Below are 9,616 nucleotides of genomic sequence, written 5' to 3'. Positions count from 1 at the left end.
CCCTCCCTCCCTTCTACCCTCCCTTCCTTTTCTCCTCCCTCCCTCCCTTCCTCCCTCCCTCCCTTCCTCCCTGCCTCTTTATTGCATTCACATTTTCAGCCATTTCTGTCTCTAAAAGGCCAAAACTTCATATGCTTGTTACTGTACTTTCAGAGCTTAGAATATTGCCTAGCACACAGAACGTGTTCAAAGTATCACTGTTACATGAGCCGATGAATGAAGGAAAGCCAATTCACTTTTACATATCAGCTAATGCTTCATAAAAGTTTTGTGACTTTCCATAGAAATAGGAAAATTGTGTTTTTGAATGTCAACTATGTTCCAGGCCCTGTGCTAGGAATGGCTGGGGAAGTCATTCCACAGAGTCGTGGTGGAATGCAGAATGGAACTGCCATTATCTTTAACTGAGCTTAATTTCTATTTTGGGTTCTTGTTTTATTGGGCAGGAAAACTCCATTTTAATTTGTCTGGGATTTCATGTCCCTCTGTACAATTTCCAAAGCTGATGTGCAGGAGGGGGAGAGCAGAGTCCCTGCTGTCTGCCCCTGGCTGGCGTCTGAAGCAGTGTCCTTGTTGTCCACTGGTCCTTGGTTATCCTCTGCTCAGGTTGCTTCAGGTGTGACCCTCTCAGCTAATTCCTGACTCCTGAGCACACAGCGGCTGCTTCAAAGGCCAGGCTGACACTTGGCAACTCTGCCCCCTTTCCTCACTGAGATGCAGGAGATCATTCTGCTGTATCTGAGTAGAGAAAGCAGCTAAAGATAGGACTTGGGGGAGTTTGGGAAACAAGCAGGGGATGTGTGCAGCATCTGCAGCCCCCCATAAAGGGTTATGTGAGAGAGAGACAGAGAGAGAGAGAAAGAGAGAGAGAGACAGAGAGAGAGAAAGAGAGACAGAGAGAGAGAGAGGAAGACAGAGAGAGAGAGACAGAAAGAGAGAGAGAAAGAGAGACAGAGAGAGGGGAGACAGAGAGAGAGAAAGAGAGAGAGACAGAGAGACAGAGAGAGAGAGAGGGAGACAGAGAGAGAGAAAAGAGAGAGAAAGAGAGAGAGAGAGGTCAAATATCATGAGAAACAAAATGAAATGATGGAAAAGAGGCCTAGTGTCACGTCCACGAGATGCCCAGACAAATATAAGAAAGAAAGGTTAGCTAATATACAACACGACATAGACGAACCAACTTAATTGGCACTTTCTTCCTTAGTGAAAACTTTGCAGTTGTTCTGCTAGAAACTCAGCGAAGGACCTTTCCATCTTCAGCTGCGAGATGGCTGACCACTGCGAGGGCCGCTGGCTGTGTCCTCCACACGTGGTTTTAACTGACTCGGCCCGCTTTAAAGACCATATTCCATCCTTAGATTGTGCAGTTTCTTAGACGGCGGCGGCGGCCTTCTGTTATGGTCAGCTTCTCATTTGCTCTCCGCCCATCCCCCAGAGGAAAGGCTCTGTGGGGGCTTCACACAGAACAGCTGCCTGGAACACGCACGGGGCAGTTTACATTAGGCTGTTTTTTCTTGAGAAAGTCATAGTTTAAACAAATGGTTGTGTCTATTTTAATCATTTTTGCCCTCTTTTGAAGTGTTTTTTCAAACATAAGTTTTTTTTTAGCGTGGAGTTTTGCATTATAAATCAGTCTGCTCTGTCGTGTCCCTTTTAAACACAGCTGTTACTACAGTGTAAACAGAGTTTTTAAAATGTAGATAAACAGTTACAAGAGGAAGAGTTTCAAGTGTTTTTAACACATGGTCAGTTTTTGCTTACTTGAATTCTGGGGTTTGAAAGTTGAATTTGAAATACACTTTTGATTTCACAGATGTCAAGCTATTTGATGCAGCTGTTCACAGATGTCAGATAAGACATTTTCATTTCACAGTTGGCGCAATTTTGACAATATCACATTTTTGAAGTCATATCAGTAGTAAACATGCAATGAGCATGGACATCGTACAGTGATGCACTACAATACCTTTCGAGGCATAAGCGCTGAATGAAGAAATTATCTAGTAGGCAGGCCAGTGCTGAATTAGAAAGCAATTTTTTGTGTTCACCTAAGCAACATGAAATATATACCATTATGCTGGGATCTTGATAGGAGCTATAGTTTTAATCCCAGGAAGAAAAATAAGAGAGTATACTAGTTATCCACTTTAATAATCTTATATTCTAAGAATTTGTGCCTAAGTACACACCTTAAAAAGTTAAAAATTAGGCATTATTTGGACATAAAGCTTTGGACTGATCTAAGTTTATTGTTTTAATAAAATTCTAACCAATGAATCTACTACAGCACGGGCGTGTTGATTCCTGAGCATCAGAGGCAAAGTGCGGGGCTTCCAGGCACACAGAACCACAGGCCTTTGAAAGTGGCAGAGGATTGGAATTAAAGCATTTCAGGAGGAGATTTTTTTTTTTTTTTTTTTTTGCATAGGAGAAGCAATACAATAATATACTTAAAATCAATATTTTCATGAAATATCTGGAAATCGGATAGCAAAAATGTTCTAATGGATGACTAAAGAAATCCCTTTTTAAATTATTATCCAGAACTCCCAGTTCATTACTTATTTGTAATCTGCTATGTTACACAAATATATACATTTTGTGCTACATAATTTTATGTAATTATTTGGCAAATGTTGTAGGTGTTACCATGTAAATTAAAAGTGAAGGTAAAATTAAATCCTATCTAAATACACTTTAGATTTAGTTAGATATTTAGAATATTTAGTTAGATATTTAGACTATGTAGTTAGAAAATATCCTTCATGTAATGTCTAAGAAAAACATAGACAATTTCTCCCCATATTGTTACCAAAGCACCATGTCTGAGTTACGGATCTCAGGGAGGAAGCATCTTACTAACCCTAATTACCCTGTGTTTGGCTTGGATAAATTGTTAACTGATTATTTAGTTATATCACACAACCCAACATGACCTCATTTTCAGTAAAAACATACGATTTGATCCAAAGCCTTCCACAGTACTCCATAATTAGATGCCTTATCCATCAGGCTTCAAGAAAACCTTAATAAAGAGTAAAACAAGAATTTTTCATGTGTTAAGTTATACACCAGAGGGAGTCCCATGAATATAACACAAACATACTGATATTGCCAAAGAAAATTCAATTAAAAATTACGTGCACTCTAAGAGTTACAAAGCTGAAAATGTGTTGTGTAATTCAGGTCAAATAGCATTGAGTACAGATATTCTTAAAAATTCGACTTTACTTATTAGACTTTCCATCTCTAAGAGCGTCTAGGAATTTTCCTAAGTGAATTTCAGAACTGATGTAAGACGCATAAACAACATTTTTTTCTTCATGTTAATGTTCAGAATATGTTTGTAGGTATGAACACATGTACTGTGTGCTTAGAAGTAATGCCATATTGGGGATCTGCTTTCTCCTAAAAATTGATCAAATAGCTGATCTTTTGATGATTTTACTTCTGATGTGCATAAATATTGTTTCAAGCTAAATCGAACTAACTACTTTGTATGAAAAAGAATCTGGATTTCTTCCCAAAGTCACATCCCATATTTAGTCACTGCAGTGACTGCCCCTTTACACCTCGTACCTCCCTGAGTCGTGTAAGTGGAACCTGCACATGAAACCAGGACGATTTGCTTCTATTTCAGCCACATTTTCCCCTTGACTTCTCCTTCTTGTGCAGCCTTAGAGTGTACAGTGGACATGGAGAATCTTGCCAAATACAAGCAACAGTAACTACAGGCGTCAGTGGTGATGGTCCCCAAAGAGCTTTAAATAATGCTTAAAAATCTAAAATCAAGGAAAGCTGTTAATATCTTCACAGGCTCTTCATTTCCTTAGTTATATTTTTAAAAGCAAGTTTCAATGGATTTTATTTTGCTTATTACTCTAATCCATTCATATAATTAGTATTAAACATGTTGCCAAATGTTACTTTATTAACAGAATGTAAAAGGAACTACCCGACATAGGAGCCTTTTTTTTTTTAAACAAGTTAAGGGGTAAGAATTAGTCAGATGCTTGAAAATTTTAAGCAAGGTGTTAAATCGCTGCTGAAAATGTAGAATTCCTGGACTGATAGCTACTATTCTTTTGGAAAAGCTATTTTACCGGTGCGCCATCCTATTTCTTTTAAATGTTCTTTTTTTTTTTATTGTATTATTATTTTATTTTTAAAATTTTAAAACTTATTGTCTGGGCAAGGTGGCTCATATCTGTAATCCTCGCGCTCTGGAAAGCTGAGGTAGGCGGATTGCTTGAGCTCAGGAGTTCCTAACATGACACCAGAAGGGGCTGCCCTGAGGTCAGACACTGAATTGTGAAGTCGTGAGGTGATGATTGAAGTGCGATCACGAAACCTTCACTCTTCACAACTTTAGCACAACACAGCCGTATGCTGATGTAATCATTTCCACTAGATACTGGTTCTCATTTTTGTTTTTTGTTTTTGCTTTAATTTTCCAATATTTTATTAGGCAATTGTTAAACATACAATACATCGTATGTATGTTATACAGTGATATTATACACTGATCACCCATGCACCCACCATGTACATTTCTTTACATGTGGGGAATTTGTTTACAGGGAGGCCACAAATTTTGTGCCCTCATCACAATGACCCCAGATTCCGTTGGGTGTGTTGTAAATGGAGGAGCCGTTCTTCAGGCCCCTGTTCTGAGCACACGCCCTATTCTCGCTTTTTGTGAAGAAAGCCCAAGATAGCTTCAGGAAGGACTCTGGGGAAGGCAGTCTGGTGAGTACTCTCTGCCTCCTCACTCCCCGGCCTTCCTGGCCAGCTCCATCCTGCCCCGTCTCTGCCCTAAACGCCCCCCCTCCTTTCACTTACACCAATTAGCTGCTTCCTCCTTAACCGTACCAACATCACCAAATGACCTTTCTCTTCCCACCTCCGGGTCTTTTTCCCCCTTTAGTCAGTATATCTCCTGAATATTGGTGCGACAGCCCTATTTCCTTATAGGGAAACTGGGGTCTCCTAGGGGACTGGTGACACTAGAGAAATTCCAGGGTAGTGGTGATAGTCTGGTCAAAGGTGAAAGAACAAATCAAATACAAATGTCCCTGCACAGAGTCTCAGCTCACAGTTCACCTGCCCTGTGCACCACTTCACAGCTCTGGGTGAGACACAAGGCATCCTGGGCCTGTTAGGTCTGCGGAAGGTAAAGGTAGCAGGTGGAGAGTGGGGCTGGACTGAAGCACCAGGGCCCCCTCCCACCTTAATCTAATCTGGGGTCATTACCGTACAATTAACCTGGCAAATTTCAACTCCATCACCCCCACAGCCCCAGGGGTTCTTCAGGGAGGCAGGGGAGACTCTTGAGTAATAAGGAGTTTGTTATGTAACCACAACCTGTCATGCACCCCTAGGGACAACAGATGAAGAAACACCCTGAGCTCCCATTTCAGACCAGCACCGTGATGAGCACTGGGGACATCACACAAGCCAGACTTTTCTTGCATTCTTATAGCTCATCATCTATTGAACACTTTCCTGAGACTTGGAAGAATTAAGGTGCAAGAAGGAAGAGAAAAGATTAGAACCTAATGAAAGAAAGAGTTTGTTTTTTTTTTTTTTAATTAAGCACAGCTGTGTACATTAATGCAATCATGGGGTACAATGTTCTGGTTTTATATAAAATTTGAAATATTTTCATCCAACTGGTTAACATAGCTTTCACTCTGGAACATAAGGCAAGGCTGTTGTAAGTCCCAGCATTGCAGGGGACAGAATGGAACCGAGCAGAAAGACTGGTTAAAAACCAAGGTTTATGGAACCAGACCCAGAGACCAAAAGGAAACAGAAGCACTTATGACCAAAGTCCTGGGAGGCAACACAGAAAATCAGAGTCAAAAATCTTTAATTTGAAATGATTCCATGTGGCATCATCTCCTTTATCTAGAGTGTCGGCGCTTGGCAAAATCCAAGTCTGACTCCTGTGTAAAGATGTTTCCCTGTTGCTCCCCGTGAGGGATAAACTCACCTGGGAGAAGACCACGTGCTCTGTAAAGGTAACCGTCTTGCTGCCCCCACCTGGGCCCAGCCCAAACAGTGCTGCAAGGTGTTAAGCCAGGAGCCCTGAGAAAGGAGCTGCATTGATGACCTGAGGACAGCCTCGTCCAGTGTCACCAAAGAGTTTGGTGTGGCCTCCACAGATAGGGTGGCTCCTGCACTGAGCCACCTGAGGTAGAATGCTTAGTGAAGTCACCTTCATTCCAATGCAGACAACATGTACCCAATGGCAGGCAACAAGCATTTCCTTGAAGCAACTAAGATGAGAGTCTCCAGAAGTTTTGGGGACTTCACTGTCTGAACTAAATATGATCTCAGGAGCATATCCAAATATGTCAACTGCCCCGATGGTGTTAGAATGCAAATTATAATAAAAGCCGAGACTTACTGACCATTTATGTGCTGGAGACTATGGAAGTGTTTTTACACAGATTGTCTAACTTACAAGAGTAATACCATAATGCTGTGAGCAGATAGTATCAGTATCCCAATTCTTGGGGCTATCCCAAGTTCACACAGCTCGGAAGTTATAGAGCTGCAACTTGAACCAGGTACCTGGACTCTGGAGCCTGAGCCTGTGACCATCACACCACATGTCACCCCACACTGTCACACTCACTGAACCCCAGGGCTTTGAATCTGAAGCAAGTCCTTTGTAGACTTTTTAAAATAATAAAAATGAGACAGAGTTCATAATATATTGAATCTTAGAAGGAGTTTCCGATCCTTTTTATTTTCCTGAAGTCATGAAGATCGTTAGTGGTCTGCTGGGACCTGAGTCTGTATTTTAGCTGCCTCCATTATCAGTTGGGGAGCCAGAGATGCTGCCCCTTGTGCTACGGGAAAGGCCAAACTCTAGACACCCAACTCTGGCCAGATGAAAGGGACAGCAGTTCACTCGTCAGACCACACTGATCACGGAGGAGGAGGACACTGCCTCCGCGGAGGGCACATGGGCTGCCCTGGGGAGCAGAATGAGCAGCAGGGCCGTGAGGTTTGTAGCACTGAGATGATGTGGTCCTCAGGTGGCCTGAGGACCTCCAACTTCACCAGACATCAAGACAGGCCATAACATGGGCCTTAATGTGAATCCTCACGGCACAATCTCTACGTAAGACACAAACAGATGAGACACAAAGGGGACATGCAGGGCAGATGCCTGCTAGAAGAGAAGGGAGTGGGGCTGGACGACTAAAGCCATGTGGAACGGGAAATGCCACATGGGTCTGGGGAGCCCAAGCCAGATTTCCAAGGGCCTTGACAGCCCATAAAGATTCCTGAGCAGTAGAAGCACCAGACCCAGTGGATGTTTCAGGAGAAACGTATCTGTCTTCAGGATGGGAGGAGGAATAGGGACAGGCACAGAAGATTACTGTTTATTAAAATCAGTACAGGGAGAAGCCACGAGCATTTGAGCTGGAAAAGTGGCCCCAGTGGAAAGAGGAGTAAAAGAGAAAGTCAGGAGAAATTACAGTGGCCCAGACCACAGGACCAATCACCTGACCGCCGTGGGGAGGGAAGAGCAGACAGACTCAACAAGTCCTCTGAGATAGCCTGTCCCGGTTTAAAGTTGTGTTAGATTGTACATCATGGACTTTTTACATTGATTTTGAGTTCTAAAAGTAAGTATTATAACATTTATTTCGACTACAGAGCATATTGGTTTTCTGTGACTCTTGCAACAAATCATTATACATTTAGTGGCTAAAAACAACAGGACTCTGTCCTCTCTCCCAGTTCTCGATGCCATAGATCTGAAGTGGAGGGGTGGGCAGGGCTGCTCCCTGGGGAGGCTCTAGGGGAGGAAGTGAAAAGAACTTCTCAAAAGACAAGCAGAAAGATGGCTAATGTCTTCTGTTCATAGCAGAGGAAGGCAGAGGGCCGGAGAGCTCGTCTCCGATTCCATTTCAGATCCCTGTGTGCCCAGTGATCTGTTGAGCAAAGGAAGGGGAAGATGCTTCAGTTCTTGTTGTGAACTTATTTCCACTTTGGAAAACCATAAGCGCTTGTTTGGTCTTCCTTTCTTTCCCTTTCTTCCATAAAAAGTCCTGAAGAAGCAGAGCTAGACATTGGGCAGCTCCAGGATTGTGTGGCAATTGTTAGTTATGGTGAGGGAAGGGGCAGAGAGGGGAAAAAGGACGATGTCAAGAGTCAGGAAAACACAATGGAGGCAGTTGTTCCAATTCTGTTTGCTTTCAACGTAATCTTAGTCCCTGGCCAGAAGTTTAACGTGTATTTGGTGAGCTAATGCTGTGTGCACTGCGGTCTCTGCAGCTCAGCTGTGCAGCTTCAGTGATGAGGAGATAATGTGAATAGTGCACACACCTTCTCCACACTGAGAATATGTATGAAGGGAGGTGAGGGGAGAGAAGACGGAATTCCACACTCACAGCAACCTGACCTCTGGGTAGACAGGAGCCAGCACGACGGAATGTGCAGTGAGCCAGAGTCACAGCCCGGCTCACATCACCAGAGGTCCTGCCCTCTGCCTGCTGGCCCTTTCTGAGAGAATTCTCACGCAGGAAAATTTGCATAACTTGCAGGAAAGGGAGCTGGAGCCAAATAACTTCAACGAGTATAGAATGCCAGCCTGGTCGCAAGGCTTGTCAGGAGGCCAGGATTGCGGCATCAGGCACAGCTCCCACCAGCTCTGTGCTGCTCTGTGCTGCGGACATCATAGTTCTGCCTGTCCAGCGGGCAGCTCCTCATCTTGTAGCAACAGCATTCCCATTTCCATGTGGGGAATCACTCAGCCATCGTCACACCCGGAACTGGCAGTACCAGAGCTTGGTGAGCTTGAGGGTGAGAGTAAAAACCAAGCTAAGACTCTCATAGTTTTACTCCTAGAAATGTGCCTGTGGAGAGGAGTGACAGCTGAAGAAACCGATCCATCGATCGGAGTTAATCCCTCCTGACTTTGTGCTGGTATGACAATCCATCAGCACGTGTTGCCCACATATCCAGGGCCACACTAGTTTCCGTCTTTTCTAAAGCCTGGGTGGCAGATTCCTCCCTAATTCTGAGAACAACCTCAAAGCCTTTTAATAACTCTCTTATTGATTAAATTAGCCAGAGGCACTTTCCTTAGCTTTCAACTAAAGAACCTAAGGAATTCATCACAGGACAAAAGAAGTGAGTCAAGAAGCTGGGAATTGAGTGACACCTGGATTCCAGGTCTGGGAACACACAGGGTTCCCTAATACTCCTGAGCCTCAGTTACTTCATCAGTAGATGATATAATTGGATTATATGATTCTAAGGTCTCTTGGCTTAGAATATTCTGGAATTTTAGGTTCCAAACAAAAAACTTCTCTTCACAGAGTTGTATTCATTTGTAAACATAAATTATTTTACGTTATTTAACACATTAAAATATTATCTGTATTGTGTTGGTCATTGGGGATACAGAAGTGAAGCTGAGGTACGGAAGTTATCATCTAGTGCAGGTGGTGAACTCTAGATAAATATCATGAGAAGTATTATAGTCTGTGGGAAGTGTTATATGCTGTGGGAAGTGTTATAGTCTGTGGGAAGTGTTATAGTCTGTGGGAAGTGTTATAGTCTGTGGGAAGTGTTATAGTCTGCGGGAAGT

General features: G+C 43.0%; 1 non-coding gene across 1 annotated transcript; it reads right to left on the bottom strand.

Moving 5' to 3' along the window:
• Positions 1-4,557: 4,557 nt before the first annotated feature.
• LOC111728023 lies at positions 4,558-4,683 on the bottom strand. Its single transcript, XR_002775440.1, has one exon. It is a non-coding gene; the product is annotated as a small nucleolar RNA SNORA11 (small nucleolar RNA).
• Between the last annotated feature and the right edge of the window lie 4,933 nt (positions 4,684-9,616).

The sequence above is a fragment of the Otolemur garnettii genome, unplaced genomic scaffold (assembly GCF_000181295.1).
Source record: "Otolemur garnettii isolate 467f Iridium unplaced genomic scaffold, OtoGar3 scaffold00138, whole genome shotgun sequence".
Lineage (NCBI taxonomy): Eukaryota > Metazoa > Chordata > Mammalia > Primates > Galagidae > Otolemur > Otolemur garnettii.
Note: the sequence above shows the minus strand (reverse complement) of the source record. Positions and strands in the feature narration are given on the sequence as shown.